General features: G+C 43.0%; 1 protein-coding gene across 4 annotated transcripts in view; it reads right to left on the bottom strand.

The window, feature by feature from the left end:
• The window catches only part of camta1a (calmodulin binding transcription activator 1a), a 284,069-nt gene that overhangs the window by 62,179 nt on the left and 204,068 nt on the right, over positions 1–17,822 (bottom strand). The window lies entirely within an intron of this gene.

Below are 17,822 nucleotides of genomic sequence, written 5' to 3' on the forward strand. Positions count from 1 at the left end.
ATACCAGCTGTGTTGATACGTAAACTGTTAGTCAAAGTGCACATGCACATATGCACATGTTCACATGTTCACAGGAAGGTATGGCATCATCATTCAACACTTGTTTAGTAAGTAAAGGCAGGTTTCCTAGGGAGCTGAGAATGGGCAGAAAGAGGGCTACATTATTTAATGATAAATAGGCACCTTGAAGTGTGCTGTGTGTTTGTCTTGTTTAACCTGGTTAACAAAGCAGGGCCTGCAGAAGAAGTTGGTCTGTATATACAAACACTAGCTTGCCAAACTGTCTGGTTAATTATAGCTGGCACTGTACAGCTACACAGATTGGGCACATGGATAAAAAAAAAAAGACACATTACACACTTAAAAAACAAACACATCACACAGATGTCCAAACACAGGTATAAGGTTGCGTATTTCCAGAATGTTCACACACAGGAGTCCTATGACCAATTAACAAGAGTCACATTAGCTTTGACTGTTTCACCAGGTGTTCCATTGTTCCATTCACATCTTTTGTGAACTCATTTCAATACTACCAAACTCTGCATGCAAGAGTTTGAGAGGGTGAATGCATGCAGACTGCCTCCTGTTCTTAGTTTTTGCTGTACTCTCATCCATTACAGCTGTCTGAAAAAGGATGTATGCCTCCTCCCACTCCCATAGCTCTGCCATCCATTACTCTACGCTGGCAACGGGCAGACACTTCCTCCCACACCCACGGTGAACTGAACATCACATTACTACAGTCGACTACAACAGCCATCAGCTCACACATTTCTCCTGTGCAGTTTCGTGAGCATTTATGTCACAAACTCTACTTTGGGCCCTTTTCAAGGGATTAGTGATGCAACAAAGGACACTGGTCTATAAACTGTTTATGCATTTCACTACAGTCATGTGTTGAAAGAGTTTTGTGAAAGGTGCTTACAAACAGAAATGCCAACTTTCTGTCTATGTAATGCTTGACTTTAAATTTCAATGCCAGCACTGATACAACTTTGCCTTTGCACAGCACACAGAAAATTGCAGACTTCTGGATGTCACTTGAAGAAAAAAAAAACTTGCTGTCTTGTTAATTCTGATTACAGAGCGTTTATTAATATATCACGGTTAATACTGCTCTAGCCTAAAGCGCTTGGCCCACTGAGAGTGGGCTGTGGTGTGGCTGTGTACAGTTGGATGGTATAACGGTATGGCATGCTCCTCAGGATTGACAGGTGGGCCGGTGCAACAGGCCTCTGTGACTAGGGCGACTAGGGAGTGAATAAATTAGCCCCCAGGCTGCTTTCCTTTCCCTCTGTTTACTCCATTTCTCAACCACACAAAGCAGTGTGCCAGACAAACAAGCAGCTTAAAGCATAACACAACTGTTGCACCTGTCATTGCCGATATACACAAGGCATCAAACACATTTTGCCACACACATACATAAGCTTGTGAGCCCTCACTCCACTGCAACATAAACACCAATCCACTCTAACACACACGAACGTGCACAAACACGCAAAATTAGACATTGAGTTCTCAAGCACAAAAACGACACCCACTCAGAATCTTACATTTTCACACACCACAGGGTTTGACACTCATGCACACAGCTTTATGCATACGTACACAAGAAATCACAACAGACCAAGATACAAAGGCATACCAAGAAAATGTTGAGAGCACAAGCACGCCCATATACACAAAGCTCATCATACTTGAGCGCTTATCAGTAATTCAAGACGCATATCAGTTACTGGTGTTTCTGCTGCTTTCTGCATGCTGAGTGTCTGGGTGACAAAGTGATGGCAGCAGAACCATTATTTGCTGTCTTTGAGCTGTGACAGATGACAGCGCATCGCAGGGCAAGCAATTAAACCATAATTATAGACACATACACACATGTCCTCGCATAAAAAGTACAGTTTCCCAATGTGTAATTTTGAAGAGCCTTTGCAGTGGAAAAAATACATAATTGCATGTGTGCACACACAGCCACACAAATATGAATGTATTATTAGCATGGAGTTGTGTGTGAATATGAGGCACAACAGAAGAATGACACATAGCAGTTTATAGAAGAATTCACAAGTAGTGTGTCCATAATGTATTCATGTGCTGTCACTGCGGACAGCAAGAAAAAAGAGTTACAGCGACGTGTGTCCTCCAAAGTCAGACACTGATGCAGCAAATTCATTTCGTGTTGTCACTCATGCAAGCGGCCAAGGCAATGAAATGCTGGCATGACCCAATGAGAGGGTATTATAGGACTGAACACCCCAAAACCCCTCCCAACTGGGGTGTCATCCGGAGTAGAGCAGGACCGCAGTTCACACAGGGCAATCAGGCCAGATAGTTTGTCTTAAATAAAACCTTCAGATATAAAAGCAGAGCCACCACTGGCTACCTGTCTTGCCTCTGGAGGACACCACTGCCCCTGGCCTGCCTGTTGCCCTGGCGACACCTCACTTACATTCATCCATCATGGCTGACAGGTGCCAAGCACAGGTAGAGATGGGCTAGTAAAATGCAAAGTCTGTGAAGGTAAAACGGCAAGCAGAGATGCAGCTATAAAGAGACTGAGAGAGGGGAAACTCTCTCATTAGACCATAATGATGTGTGAAGACAGTCCTAATCAGAGCGTGGCACCTTATTTATGTTGGCAATTTGCTGTTTTCCTGCCGTGATGCAAACGTGTTACTGTCAGAGGCTGCCACACATTTGTCTTTCTGTTGGATTGTCAGTCCCACTAGGGAAGAGTACACATGCATACACATTCACTTAGTCGCACACAGGAATGTGCATGTACAGTACATGGATAACTTTTCTGGCATGTTATAAAAGAAAACCCTGTTGTTGTTGATTCCTCTCCCCCCCCTATCCGGCTCCCTTCTATCACGTCTAGCCAACTCTTTTAAGTAGGATTTTTCTATCGACTCATGGATGACTCACGTGCCCTCTAATGTTTCCTTCTTAGCATTTGTTCACCATACTCTATCACTGCTCTGGATATGAATAACCTACTGTTGAATCTTGTGTAATTTTTTTTAGGCTTGGCTGTATTGAATGACTCGCTTTGCACTATTAAACAGTTGTTGACATGAACATCCACCTGGTAAAGCCACTTCTAGCTCACTGCTTCATTAGCGGGAATGTATCATTTTGTGTGTGTGTACTTAAGTTTGCGTGCATGCTTGCATATGTCTGTTCGTATGGATGCCTGGGGCAGGTGATTCAGCCTGAGGCGCAACAGCATAAATAGAGCTCACAGTGCAGCCAATCAGGCAGTACTATACAAGCCCATCCATGGAGGGAACACAAAATCCATACTCAATAGAGATTCATGGACCATGCAAAATTCAAACTACCCTGGCCATTGACAGCATCCATGATGACTATTGATCAACCAACGATTTCTGGCTCTATACAGATGTGATTAGATGACTTAGGGCTGAAAAGTGCCACTTCCAGTTTGGAGGATGAGCTCATTTTCGACTGATACCGTAATGCTCTGCATTTCACCTGCTTTCTTTACAGTTAGTCTCTGCGCTCTGCTCTCGCTCAATCGTTCAGAGGGAATCAAATTATCTATAGTGTCTGTTAGGGTGGCACTCTGCCCAGAATGCCCATAATATACAGTAGATGGCTTGTATAGAAATGAGAGAGGGGAAAATGCAGAGCTCTGGTATGGCACTGGCACTATGGCAGTGGCTTTTATCCCTGCTGCTGCTTTCTTTATTAGGTTTTTCTTCTTTATACGCCTTTAAATAAGCCACAACTTGTAAAGATGTAACGGTATAATTCTTCAGTGCATCTGAAGACCTTAGCAACGGCTGATGAGACATTATACATAATAAATCAAAAGAGGCTTAGATTTATCTCTCCAGTCTTCTCCATTGGACCAGCTGCTGCTTCTAAATCAGTCAAAACTGAGCGGGCTACAAAATGAATTGGCAGACTGCACCCGAGCTGAGGAGAAAAATGGAAAACAAACCTAAATTCCTCAACAAAGCAAAACAAATGATGCTCTGGAAAAATGTTATGGAAATGACTGGCTCTAAAAATAGCATACTCATTGTAAAATAAACACAAACAGTTGATAAACAGGCCCCGAAGAGGAGAATTAATTAGCCACGCTGGACGTGTAAACACAGCTATACATCAAGTTCAAGAGAAAAACAATAACAGGACTGAGGCAGTTAGAGAGAAACCCCTGACCACTTGCAACACTGAAAACCCTTACTCTGTCTTGCCTCATTCCTGAGGCTGAGGAAAACTAAAAATTCAAGACCAAACAGGGGAACGACATTTAACGGAGAAATACTTTGGTGATGAAGTTGGAAAACAAGAGTTACATATTGAGCCGAGGGAGAAATAATAGCAGGATCAGAGACGGGAAGAAGAATAGAGAGGTAAAAAGATAGACAAGGGCATGCAGGATTTATAGCCACGCTTTGGCACATGCGAGAGGAAGCTCATGCTCATGCCCATGCACGTCTGTCTCCCTGACTGAAGACACTGTGTCTATTGATGCTAATGCTAGCCAGCTGGGCTCATGGCCAAAGGTATTAAGTGGAATCGAATTCCACCAAACTAGCTTTAATCAGCAGGTTTTTAAGGTTAGAATTACTTTCCCTCTCCTCCAGCCCGCTGGCCAAGGTTAAAACAGACACAGGCAGGGGCTGGGCTCAGCTAATGGGATGGAGGGGTGGCATGGGGCCTACGGCATGCCACCACATTCCAACACACAAAGACACAAGCATATCAAGTCACACCTGCAAAAACACAGTATTTCCCATACAGAAGGAAAAATGCAGTTTTATCTACTTGCATTGTATATACAATTAGGTAAAAAAAAAAAAAAAAAATACACAGGCAAACAAACAATATGCAGATTGTGTCAGTGACACACAGTTAGACCAGCCCTAAAACAAATCTAACCACATGCAAAATATCTTATATACCATCAAGGGAAATTCATTATGACAAAGCTAGCTAAATAAGTAAAAGACTCACATTCATACTTGTGTTTAAATTAGGGGTGGGACTCGATTAAAAAAATGAATCGAATTAATTACAAGCTTTGTAATTAATTAATCGAAATTAATCGCATTTTAATCGCATTTCAATATTTAACATGATAAATATTCATTTAAGTTTAGTTGATGAATGAATCAATATACATAACCTTAAACTTCAAAATTTTGTTTATTTTCCCACCAGTCTACTACACAGACCAACGAAGGGCGGAAGTGCTCCTGTGATAAGCAAACACCTGAAATTAAAGTTAAGCATCATAACTGGATAGTTTTATTCAACATTAATGTCTCACTTGTTATAGTTGGAAATTAATCATTCTCTCAGCTGTATTCCTTGATGTTGAAATGTGTTATGCTTGTTTTAACAGCTTATTTTGAATTAAAGACTTAAAATTAAACCACAAAAAGGAGAAAAAGTTCGTTCTCCGTTTAACAGCTGCTTTTACACAGCTGTGCTTCCCACTCACGGTTGCTAGGCGACATGAGCTACGCAGAGGTGACGGCAGCTGATATGAAGGCTAGCCGCTCACTTCCGGCCTGTGTGGGCTGCGAAAGACGTGGGCCGGGTCCTTCGCAGGATGCGGCCCCTAATTTGGACATTGTGCGTCGATATAATCTGTATGCCGGGAACTCGTGCACTGAGAAACGTTCCACGGTGCAAAGTGCGATTAAAATGCGTTAAAATTTTTAACGCGTTAATTTCCCCGCAATTAATTAATCGAAATTAACGCGTTAAAGTCCCAGCCCTAGTTTAAATAGATAGTTGTTTTTGCCTTTAAATGATCTGTGCCTTGACATAGCAATTTAATAGGAAACGGGGATGTGGTAAATGTGTATATGTATATGGCTTTTAAAGACTGAACTGACTTTGCCATGTCAGTTGACATGGTCATACTGCAAATGGAGGAACATACATATAAACACATCAAATAAACAAACCTTGATCAGTTTTTTTTACCATAGCTACACCTTTTCTGATTGCAGCACTGCATAAAGGCCAATTCACTTAAAGTAAGCCAAACAAAAACTCTGAAAACCTTAACACAAAAAGAGAGGTGAAATGGCTGAATGAGTGAATATATCAGGCTGTTTTTTTACATTTCACAAAGAACCAGCTGAGGTCTTGCCTTGACCTCAGCCTACTACAGCAGTCAACACATTGATGGCTGTCAACAAAAGAAAGCTCTGTAAACCTTGCAGCTCTTCTTTCAGCTTCTCAAAAGTCAAACTGTGTTTCTATAGTACCCACAATATGAGAAGAGACCAACACATGGAAGGGTAACAAACTTTTTCTGTCCACTTTTCACTCCATGGGGGATTTTTTTTTCCTCATATCATTTTTCTCCCTTAGGCTGACTTTTCTCCAGAAAGTGGCCTTACTTTGGAGATGTATTACATATTAAATTATAACTGTACCTCAAGTCATGTCTTTGTTTTTGAAGTGCTAATAGTCTGTCCTGAAAATCTGTGTTTGAACTCAATACATCTTAACAATGTGAAAAAAGCTTTAGTTAGGAGTCTGTGTTAGGTTAGCAAATTATAGAAATGTGGGGGATGGCAGGTTACAAATGGATACTAAGTATATGTATAAAAGGTGAAATGGCAAATGGAAAGTGGTCATTATCTCAAGACACTACTTTCTTATCACTCTAACCTTTGAGCTGACCTCTACATTGCCGGTCTTGAATAGGAATGTAAAAACATCTCGAGGTAAAAAGAGTAATGAGCATCTGTTTGCATTACATATCCGGCGCTTTCAATGATGACAGACACTTCATTCCATTAAAAACTGGAGTAATGGATACAGCAGCCAGGTTATCAAGCTAAAGCTTGAAGACACGAGGTTAGAGGTCACATTTTAGCTGTCATTTTTAGTGGGTAGGAAACAGCTGAGTCTAAGGAGGCTTTCCCGTACCCTGTCTCTCCATTGCGCTTAGTCAAACACAAATGCATGCGCTGGAGACTGGCCAAAGGAATATTAAGACAGAACATGAATATATTCACCTATACCTAGGGGAAAGAAGAGGATTACAGGTACAGATCTAGCTACAATAAACATACAGTGAAATAAAAAAAACAGAACTCAAAATCAACAATGTCCTTCAAAGCTGGCTTGTCCTTATTTAAATAACAAATTAATGGCAGCATCACAGTATGAGACTGATGCCTCTTATTAAACATAGATGGCAATATTTGAGTCTGCGTGACCGTCTATTAACCTTCGCTTATGTTAGCTGAGGTAAGGATAAAAGTACCACAGCATAGAAAAGGGGACCGTGTCCTCTGCATTAATAAGAGCAAACATCCAACCCACTGTTTGCCCCTAAAATGCACACACAACGGAGACCTGCAGAAGATGACATCAGAGACCTCAGCTTCCCTGCTGTGGGTTATGCCAGGCAGACATGCTGACTGATTGTAAGAGAGAGCCCAGATTTGTAATGCTGCACGCTTCTGTTAGGGCTGATTAGCAGAGGCTCACGCCTTCTCCCCCTGCTGTGATCTATAGGCACTCAAAATTTCTAATATCTCCGGTGTGAGCAAGGAAGAGCTGAGAGAGACTGTAAATCATGAGTCCTACTGAGTGGAGGAGAGAAAAGGGGATAGATGAATGGAGAGGAAGACAGAGAGAGTGAGTGACAGAGAAAAATATTCAGCTTGTATGAAAACATGAAGGGGGGAGAGAAATGGAGAAAATTATTAAGGGAATGAGGTGAGAGGAGAGGGACTAGTGCACATATAGGGGAGAGAGGAGCACAGATCAAGGAGACATGAGAGAGTTAGGGAGGAAAGAAGAAAGGAAAGAAGAGGAGATATGATTACCAAGGAAACAGCAAGAAAAAAAATTTTGCCGGGGAGAAAGAGACAGAGTGTGTGGAGTAGACAAAGAGGAGAAAGAGCATGGGGGGAAGAAAGGGAGTGGGAGGACAGAGAGAGACACAGAGAGAGAGAGAGAGACAGAGAGAGGAGAGGATAGAATGAATGCTAACAGGGAGCCCAAACCCAGTACTGAGGCTTTATCCTTCACAGGCGGAGGAGCAACAATCGCAAACACATTTTCTCTCGCCCTGGCCCTAAGAGAGATAAAAAAGCAATTTGTATTCTATTCCTATTCAGCGTCGCTTGGCCTGTTTCTCTGCCTGCATATTTGTAAACACAGCTTTGTCAGAGCAGCTTAATCTTCCCAACACAAACACAGACTACAGGAAGGAGGGGCGAGAAAGGGTGAGTAGGGAAGAACAGTGATGGGGGGGTCGGGTAAAGGATGAGAAAGAAGGAAAGTGGGAGGGTGAAAAGGGTAAGAGGGTGAGGATAGGGGGAGAGGTTTGTGGGGCAACAGAGGGCATGAGAGCATCAAAGATCAGAACTCGTTTCCATCTACGATGCCACAGGATGTCCCCGTGTAAACTGGAAGTCCCACTGTGTGACACACAAACACACACATACACATATACACACCCCTGGCTGAACCACTCACCCCTTGTCATCATCTCTACTGGCCTAAATTCCAACAGGCTGGACAACTGACAGAGGCAAAAAGAACAAGTAAATCATTCCGTATCATATGACGCAGGTGAGACAGATGGAAGAGGTGGGCCCTTGTGCTTCCTTAACTGTCACCATTCACCAATTTGGTGCTTATGCTGCACATTTAGCCTGGTGTTGAGCACAAAGGCGTGCACTTCCAGGTTGCAGGGGCGCAAAAAGTTCTGTTCTGTGTGTCGTGTGGAAGGAGAAACACATCAATGCAGCCAATTATAGATTAAAGCGGAGAGACTGAAATAGAGGGAGCTAGAAGGAGAAAGTGAGGGGACTTGGAAGTGGCGATCGTGTGCATGCACACTGGTTTACAAAGGTGTGAAATTAGGCAGAGTGACACCTGCCAATATGCACTGCTATAAAACACACTAGTCTCACCAGATTACTTTGGCCTTCCGTATCGCTCTGTATAGCTCTCTCATTCGCCCACATTTCATTCCACCATACTTTGACATATTTTTATTATGGCCCACAGTGCCCAATTAAAGATTGATAGCTGCCACCTCCATTCCCAACACTCCGGGTGAGATGGTGGTCTACTTCAGAGCATAGAAACCACCTTCATCAGCTCCTGTGTGCTTCTTTTGTAACCATAGTCTCTTCACCCCACTTTAGTCCCTGCAGAAGGCAGCACACCTAATTTGGACAGCCAGACTCAGCAGCAGGATTAGAAGGATTGAGAACAAAGACAGTAATGACATAGATCATTGAGGTACTATAAAACCAGCAGCAATCTTGTTCAGACTGTATAGTCTGCCTCTTATGTCACATCCTCTGTGTCATATCCCCTGAAACTTAAATAATACAACAACTAACTGAATTCAAAACGATAATAATAAGTCTTGACATGAAGCTGTTTCTCTGTTAACACACATACCCTTGAGTTTGGCACTTTCAGGTCTGAATAAAGGTCAACAGCATCATACTGAAAACAAAAGTGTGTTCTGGAGCTGCCAGCTAGAAAAATAACCACACTGACATGGTGAGGTACATTTAGTACTGACAAAACATTCCTAGAGTGCCGAGCAAATTTTCCCCTCTATGCTGCTGCAGTGGTTTCAACAAGTGTTCCATTTCCTTTGTGCAATATTAATCCATGAGTAGCTGAGCAAATAGCCAAAATCTTTAACTTTGCCAGTGATCATACTATACTTGTGACTATACTGTATGTGTGTATGGGGAGAGCGCCACAGACAGAAACACACTGACTCACTCAAAAGACAGAGTTGGAGAGATGGGGATTGCAACAAACAGACAGAGAGACAAGCAAAAAAAGACAGGGAGAGCTGCAGACACACAGCAGGCAGATGGAAGAGCCTGGGAGCCCCAAGGCAGCCCTGTGATGAAGACAGTGGGGAACTCAATGGAAGGGGTCCATATTATGTGTGGCTTGTGAGTGGGGGAGCTAGTTGGTTAAGGGGGTGAGGTAAGGCAGACAAGAGAGAGTGCGTAAGAGAATGAGAGAGAAGGAAAAATCAGCCAGTGAGCCAAAATGAGGGAAAGGAAAGCAAATGAAAAGTGACATTTTAATTCAGAGGGCTTCTTCTGCCTGAGTTATTATGAGATGTTTGTAAGCTGGCTTGTTCATGCATCTCCCCTGGCCTTGTGCCTGGCTCCTTCTCAGTGAGGAGACCTGTGGCGCTAACCTGTCTTTATCAGAGCTGCACAGCAGGGGACAGCACTCTGCCACCATCTCTGCTTTGATCCTCCCACTTCTAGCATGGCTCCCTGACTGCCTCCCCCTTTCCTCCCTCCTTTATTCCCTCTTCCACCATTGCTCATATGCAAAATGTCTTTCTGTGTAGTGAGGACCCTTTGATATGGCCAAAGGCTTCCATATTCCCTGCACTTTTAATTATCTGTAATTCTAACGTGGACATCAATGGTTCACTTTGGCTTCATGCAAACTTTTGCGAACACACTGGACAAAACAAAAAAGTAAAGAAATGCAGGGCCATTAGTGATAGGGCCAAAATGAGAGCCCCACTGTACCAATCACGTGGAGAAAAAAAATTACTGAGACTGAAATTATTTGACATTCTGACTGGGTGAAGCTTAGTGTCTGAAGACAGAAGCCTGACCAGGGTATGTGATTTCAACTGTAGGAGAAGAGCGGCCATGAGAGCTGTTTTGGGCTGGGGCAGCAGCTAGGGAGCAGACAGATAAAAGAGACAGACAGATAAAGGAGGCAGACAAATAGAGGAAGGGAATTATAGGCACACTCAGATGGGCTAAAACGTACCTGAAAAACCAGACAGGTACAACTTGGCAGCCAAAACAGACAAGGATGGAGGAGGGGGTTTGAATGTTGCAAATTCAATCAGGCAGAGAGATGTGTGCACACATATACAAATACAAGTACAACCAGCCAGACAAGAACATGGATAGATGCACTGTATGAATACACAAAGGGGGTGTGATGTGAAATGTAACAGTAAAACAGAAAGGAAAAAGGACCCTGAGCAAAGTCATAGTAAGAATGAGAGAGCGAGACAGAGACAGACAGAGAGATGGTGGTGGGGGTGGTGGTGGTAAGTTGGAGTGCCGACAGGTCTCCAGAGGTTGTAATATATAGCAGCGTTTCAATCTCTCAACAGCAACTACAGCCCTCCTTTTTCATATCCTTCCACAGTCTGAGGACAGAGAGATACTTCTGTCCTTCGGAGCCAAATCGGCATTCAGGATGATATAATGTGGACATTTTTTGACATTATATCCCCAAATCTGGATGGTTATTTGTGGCAGGATGTGTTCTCCCTTCCCATTCTAACCTGAAATCTCAAGGTTACTAATGGTAAAGGATGGATATAAAATGCCAACGTCAAACGTGTTTCTATGTTTGTCTTGTACTGTTTCCCCTCTCCCTGAAAGGTTCGAGACCAGTGGTTGATTTATCTGCTGCATGCACCATTAATCCTGCAACCATGCATGCCTCTGTTGAATAATTGATCTTTGTGCTACTGTAACTAAATCCGTCAAAACAATGACATCCCACCGCCTTCCCTATGCTTTAACTTTCTCTTTAACTCTCTCTTTCCCATTGCTTTCTTATACCTAAAAAAAACAAAAAAACTCTATGACTATAAATCTACTATAGACCTTTTACACCTTTTTCTGCCAGCAGAGTTAGGGAAGGAAAGGGTTAGGGTTAGTTGGATCCATGTTACATCACAGCAAGGAGTGGGAGACTTGTTCAACCACCAGAGGGAGTTTCCCCCTCTGCGTATTTGTAAGCATCCAGAGAGGAAGCCCGGCCACACGCCCAAATACACAAACAAAATATAGAGATGTTGTTGACAGGGTAGTTTGACAATGCCACCACCTCCACTCTAGAGTCCTGGCAGCCAAGTGAGTCAGGACTGAGTGCAGCAATGACCTCTTAAGGTGATCAGCTCTCAACTCTCTGTCTAGACCTCAACAAACAGCTGCTCGGTCTGGAACAGAAGGGAAACAATGACCCTTAATTTATGTCCACACCCTCCCTTCTTCCTCTCTTTGCCTGTCTCTTTGACTTGTTTTTGCATACTGCATTTAAAGTAATAAGTACAGTATCTCCTTGAATGCCACAGTGCTATAAATCAGAGGAAAATAGACCTGTCATCTTAGTAAACAATGCATGGGACCAGTTATCATTAAAAACAAAACAGTTCTAGAGGACGCCTTGCCATGCATACAGATGAGGATTGGACCAATCTACCAATCTCCTTGGCTCACCCTAAGTTTCTAACCTGTGCAGTGGGTACACGTACACGTATGCACATGCTTACAGACACGCGCTTGAACAAACAGAAGAAGGGCACGCAGAAACTGCTTTATTTTCTCATTTTGAGATGTCTTATGTTATCTTTCTCAGCGAAACAAGGCTATTATTTGAGAACAATTTGGAAAAGGCTTCTGGACAAAACTGAATATAGATTTCTGTTTACTGATTACCATATGTCAAAAAGGTTATTGAGGGAAATTATGAAAGGACTGCTGTAGCACAATTTACGAGAGAATATTTTAGTTTTGGAAAACAAAAAAGAGCATTGTGTCTTTGTCTTAAAGTGAAATACAATGTGCAGTTATGCTGGAGAATTGGATCCTAAAGGCGCCGAATGATGTTGATTTCCTCAGACCTCAAAGCACGGATAAAGGCTTCACAAATAACAGTTTGATTATGATATTTATGCTGTATAATGACTTCTTATGACAAATAGCGTACGATCACAGAGTCATTCAATCATAACATGTTGGTCGAAGTGACATTACTAAGATTTAGGTCAGTGCTTGGAAAATGAGCTCCGGATTCGATTGCAGAGACGACATTGTTCAATGTCACAACAGTGCCATGAAAATTTAGGATCATTTGTTATGTAGTGCCATCAATGTTTATGACAGCCAATCCATCGTCAAGTAAGCTGTATGTCAACCTTTATGTCAGCTTTATGACACATGGATCGCATGAAATGTCATGGAATGCCATGTCTATGTTTCCAGACACCCAATCCCACGTGATGGTTACAATATTCAAAGAGAAAATCACAGTCTTTAACACATGTTTGCAGAGCAGAGTTGATGCCCTTCATGTTAATCAGGCACCAGTGTTTCTCTACCCCCGTGTAAGGTGGGCAGGAGAATGGCTCCCGGCAGAAATTTGTATGCAAAGCTGCATATCCTCCTTCCATAGCTGAGGCCCCTCAGGTGTAACTGAGTGGAGGTTCCTGGTGGCACTCTGCCCTCTCCTACTTAAATGAGATTGGATTGGAGTCCCCCTCATCTCTATGTGCACATGTCCCCTTGCTTTTCCAACAGGAAGCCCAGTCACAGACACTGGAGCGAGACACAGTGATCAGTAAGATACCCGCAAAGAGGAATTGTAAAAGACAGAGAATCTAGAATCAAGAGATTTGCACTAAAATTTACCCACCTGCTGATTTTATGACCCTGAATGAATACTGGAGCCAGAGTTACAGATGACTCCTCTTCTAGTTTCTCATCGTACTGACTGAGACAGTCTCCTCCTAGAGGTAAAAGTTACTCTAAAGATGGCACTGTTTGAGAGCAGCTGCTATAACACATTACCTCATTGAAAACAAGGTGTATCCCCTAAGTGATACTTGATGAGAATGAAGATGACCATATATCTGTGTATACTGTACCTACAAACAGGCCTCCAGCTGTAGTTGTGCTTTACAGTAATAGACTTTGGTGAGGCACGTAAAGTGCTGTGCCTGCACTTTTAAAGTGGATAGAATTGCAGTGCTATAGAGTTCATAAAGGGGAATATGGGAGAAAAAGGAAAAAATATGTGAAAAGTGGAATCTCTGTCTCAAGCCTTCTTTAAGCCTAATGGAGGTTGTTATCTGTCACGCACACACCACAGACACACACAGACTTAATTAAAGTTCCTTTTCCATCTGATGTTCATGGTTGGGCTGTGTTGTCTGTCTCTGTCTTGTGATAAATTCATTCTGCCTGCCAGATATGAGCCAGTTGATCTGTGTATGTCAGCCTCTGTCTGCAGCTGGCATCCTTCAGCTACACTTAGCGACAGAGGGATCCAGAACGTCCTCTGTGGGATACATGCAGGACTGTCACATTCCAGTAGCTCCTCCCAACATCAACCCCCCGCAGCCCCCCCCCAACCCCGCTGCCCCCCCCCCCCCCCCCCACCCACCCACCCTATGTAGAAGCCCCAATGCTCCTGCCCCGTCTCATTATGTGGGTGAGATGTTTGGGGGTCTCTCTGTGCCGTCCTGTCGTCCTGTCAGCTAGCATAATGCCTCTCAGTGGGCGCCTAGCTACTGCAGCACACAGTTTGTTTCTGTTTGTGTGCCGTTCAGTGTGTGTGTGTCAGCATGGTCTTCTAATGCAAAGAATTCATTTCCTCCACTGCTGAATTCTTTTCACATAGCTCAAAAACCAAGGGACCGACAGGGGTGGCTATTACAATCTAGAGGGTGTCCACACTAATGCATGACTCAAATGTCACTCAATTTTCAACTGACTGGTATAAATACAATACCTAGATTTGTCTATGTGTCTTTTCAATTTGTTCCCATTGCAGAGGGTAAAATTTAATTTAGTATGGATATTTACACAACCAGATGACAATGGGGCATTGGGGAGTGCTAGTGAGAGTTGCCATCCAGCCTGCAGACTAATAAAAGCCCATGCAAAGATCTGCGGGATGACAAACAGTGAGAACCAGACAGCACAAAACAAAAGCAAAACAATCAGCTTCTTGAAAAGGCTTAAATGACATTTAATATATTTACTGGCAAACATAAACATAAATTGACACTGGGAGGCTGAGAGGAGTGAATACAATATCTCTGATTGCTATTACTGGCATAAGCAATGACAGTGTGCACTAGATTGGAGTGGTATATTGAATTTCATGTTCTTTGAAATGGAGTCTGAAATGTGAGATTTGTCTTTTGCCTCTGAATCGCTCACACCACACACCCCCCCCTCATTCTCTCTCATTTGGAGACTGGCACATTCAGTTAACTAATGTGCAGTATACGGCAGCGCTACACTATTACACTATTCTCCCAACTGCCTGTCGAAGGGATAGAACATCGGGTGTGATTTGGGGATGCTTTCTTCTTGTTTCTGTTTCACATCAGAAACATACCTGCTGGGAAGATTTTCTCTCTATAAATTTCCCCTATCTGCTGCTGAAATGCTATTCATCTCATTACGGTTGATTGGGATCCTCATTACATTAGAAAGTGCGCACAAGCATGTGTGTGCATGTGTGTTTTCATGCATGTAAATAAAGACAAGAGATAATGAGCATAGAGAAAGGAAGCAAGAGGCAGCGAGAGAAAAGGAGAGTGGTGAGGAGAATGAGGGAGGGAGGAGTGTGTTAATGAGTGTGAGATGTGCTGAGGTCGCTGTGTTTGTTCTGTAATAGTGTGTTGCCGCAGAGCACTGCCACCTCAGGTGGGTGATTAGCAGTAATTATATAATTACACAAAATGTGATAATAAACAGCACAGAGGGAATCAGCTCCATCATCTACGTTGCTACACCTCATATATATACACATATACTAATTTTTTCATGTAAAAACAAGTAAATATAGAATCAGCTCTTGCTTGTTGACAAATCCACATCTTTTATTAACGCAAACTTCTACACTAACACAGCAAGGGACAGACAAACCTATTCACACTTAGATAATTCCAACCTGATACGAAAAGTAATGGAACACTCACACTTGTCCTCCACTCACACCTGTGAGTAAAAACCGATTTGCTCCCTGACACACAGTAACGGCCAATAAAACAAGTGCTGACTCGCTCCCAAAGGCAGCCGAGGGGAGCGGGGGGACAAATGAACACAAACTGGGAGTAAAAAGCTGTTCCCAGGAGGATTTTGCCTTTTCTGTAGTCCTCATGCTCCTTCCTGCTTGAGTGAGAAACACTATCTGAAAGAGCACACCATTGTCCACCTCATCATTGGTCCCCCTCAACACCACTTGGGTAGTGTGTGTGTGTGTGTGTGTGTGTTATCTTTAGCGCCACTAAAAGTAAAAGCATAATGCACGTGTATGCGCATGAATCAAAGTCCCAATGCACGTGACCTTGAACAGAAAGAGCCCAAAACACAATAATTACAAGGCATGAATGAGCCACTCAGGCACTTTAAGGTTGGGATGACACTCACAGTGACGGTACGGGTGTAAAATAACTGGCAAAAATGGGGGAGGAGTAAAGAGTAAAGAGGATGGAAGGGAGAAGAGGGCATGTCAGGATCTTGAGGAATGATGGAGGATAGAGAGTGAGAGAACAGCATGGGGTGGAAGCAAGGGATAATTACTGCTAATAAAGCCTAATGGAATTCAGGCCTCACGTCAGGTGCAAGATGATCTGATTACTGCTGGGCGGCTGAGGGAAATTGGGAACTGATCCGTTAATCCCACCGTCCCCTTTTTGTATTTCATTTGATGGGAAGTATGTGTGTGTTCACAATTTTGAAAAAGTAGACAAAGTTAGTTTAACCACACTCAGCAAGCACAGTAATTTAAATATTTCACATCTATAGTTTCCATGCCTATATTTCAATATGGAACTTTGCAAATCATATTAGATTCCATATTAGATTTTGTCTTATTATATTATATTAGCATGTGTGTGCTGCTGACTTTTCACGAGAGTGAGTCACAAGGTGTGTTTTATGACAGCCACTCACTGTGACCTGCAGTTTTTCTGATTCAGAGCATAGGCTATTATAGCCTGTACTCTAGTTTGTGCATGTAAGTGCAAGTGCATGCTCTGTACATCTGTGTGTGTTCATGTGCGTGCTAGTTGAACTTTTCAACTGCCTCTCCTTCCCCAAGCCTCCTGCTGATGACTGCTGACCTTGGCTGAATATCACAATCTGGCAGCACAAAGGTCACTGGAAAAAGCAGCCTTTCCACATATAGTGTGTTCCACAGTGTATGTTGCAGGTTGATTAGTGTCTGAGTGACAAAGATGGAATGAAATAGAAAAACACATTTCTACATTTGAGTAATACTACATGAGGTGTGATATAACTGTCTTATATACAATTCATGAAGAGCCTGTGTAGGCATCCTTGGAATTTTAGGAGTTAGGAGATGCAATATGATTGTTTTGAGAGCACAGGCACACATATTCATATCTAAATCACGTGTAGCACTGTTCACTCTACAAGTAAGCAGATGTGAGGTGAGCTTCTTATTTCACATACGCTGGAAACAATCTCATTCTCATCTGTAGGAGACCATCTACAGCCTGCCTCAACTTCTGTGGTGTTTCCTGTTCTTGTCTGGCTTCAGCTTGGCTGCTGCAGAGAAACTGTTTCAGTATAGTAAGCTCAGAAAGGAGCAGGCGTCATTAGCCTGGGTGGAGATGCCTTTCTTAGCCTTTCTCTATCTCTCCATAGCACCTGCTCTGTCTCCAGATGAGATCAGGAAGGTGGGGCAGTGGAGGGCAAAGGAAGGGTGCAGCACAGGCATGCTTGAAGCGGGAAGAGAGGCAGATGAGGGTGCAGACGAGAGATGGGAAGGAAGAAGGCTGTGCACAGAAGATATCAGCCCATGCCTTTAACTAGACTCGAGGCACTCGTTATCAAGGTTTGATTTCTTGCTATGCTGCTCCAGATACTTTGCTCATTGTAATGGCTGTTGGGTGTGAACATGGACGTGGCAGCTGCAAGTCAAAAGGATTAGCCATTTAAAGAAGGAAAGACGTTTATTTTCAAGTGCTGGGCTTTTAGCATTTTTATCAAAATGAACATCCA

This window comes from Archocentrus centrarchus, chromosome 7 (genome assembly GCF_007364275.1).
Source record: "Archocentrus centrarchus isolate MPI-CPG fArcCen1 chromosome 7, fArcCen1, whole genome shotgun sequence".
In the NCBI taxonomy this organism is placed as follows: domain Eukaryota; kingdom Metazoa; phylum Chordata; class Actinopteri; order Cichliformes; family Cichlidae; genus Archocentrus; species Archocentrus centrarchus.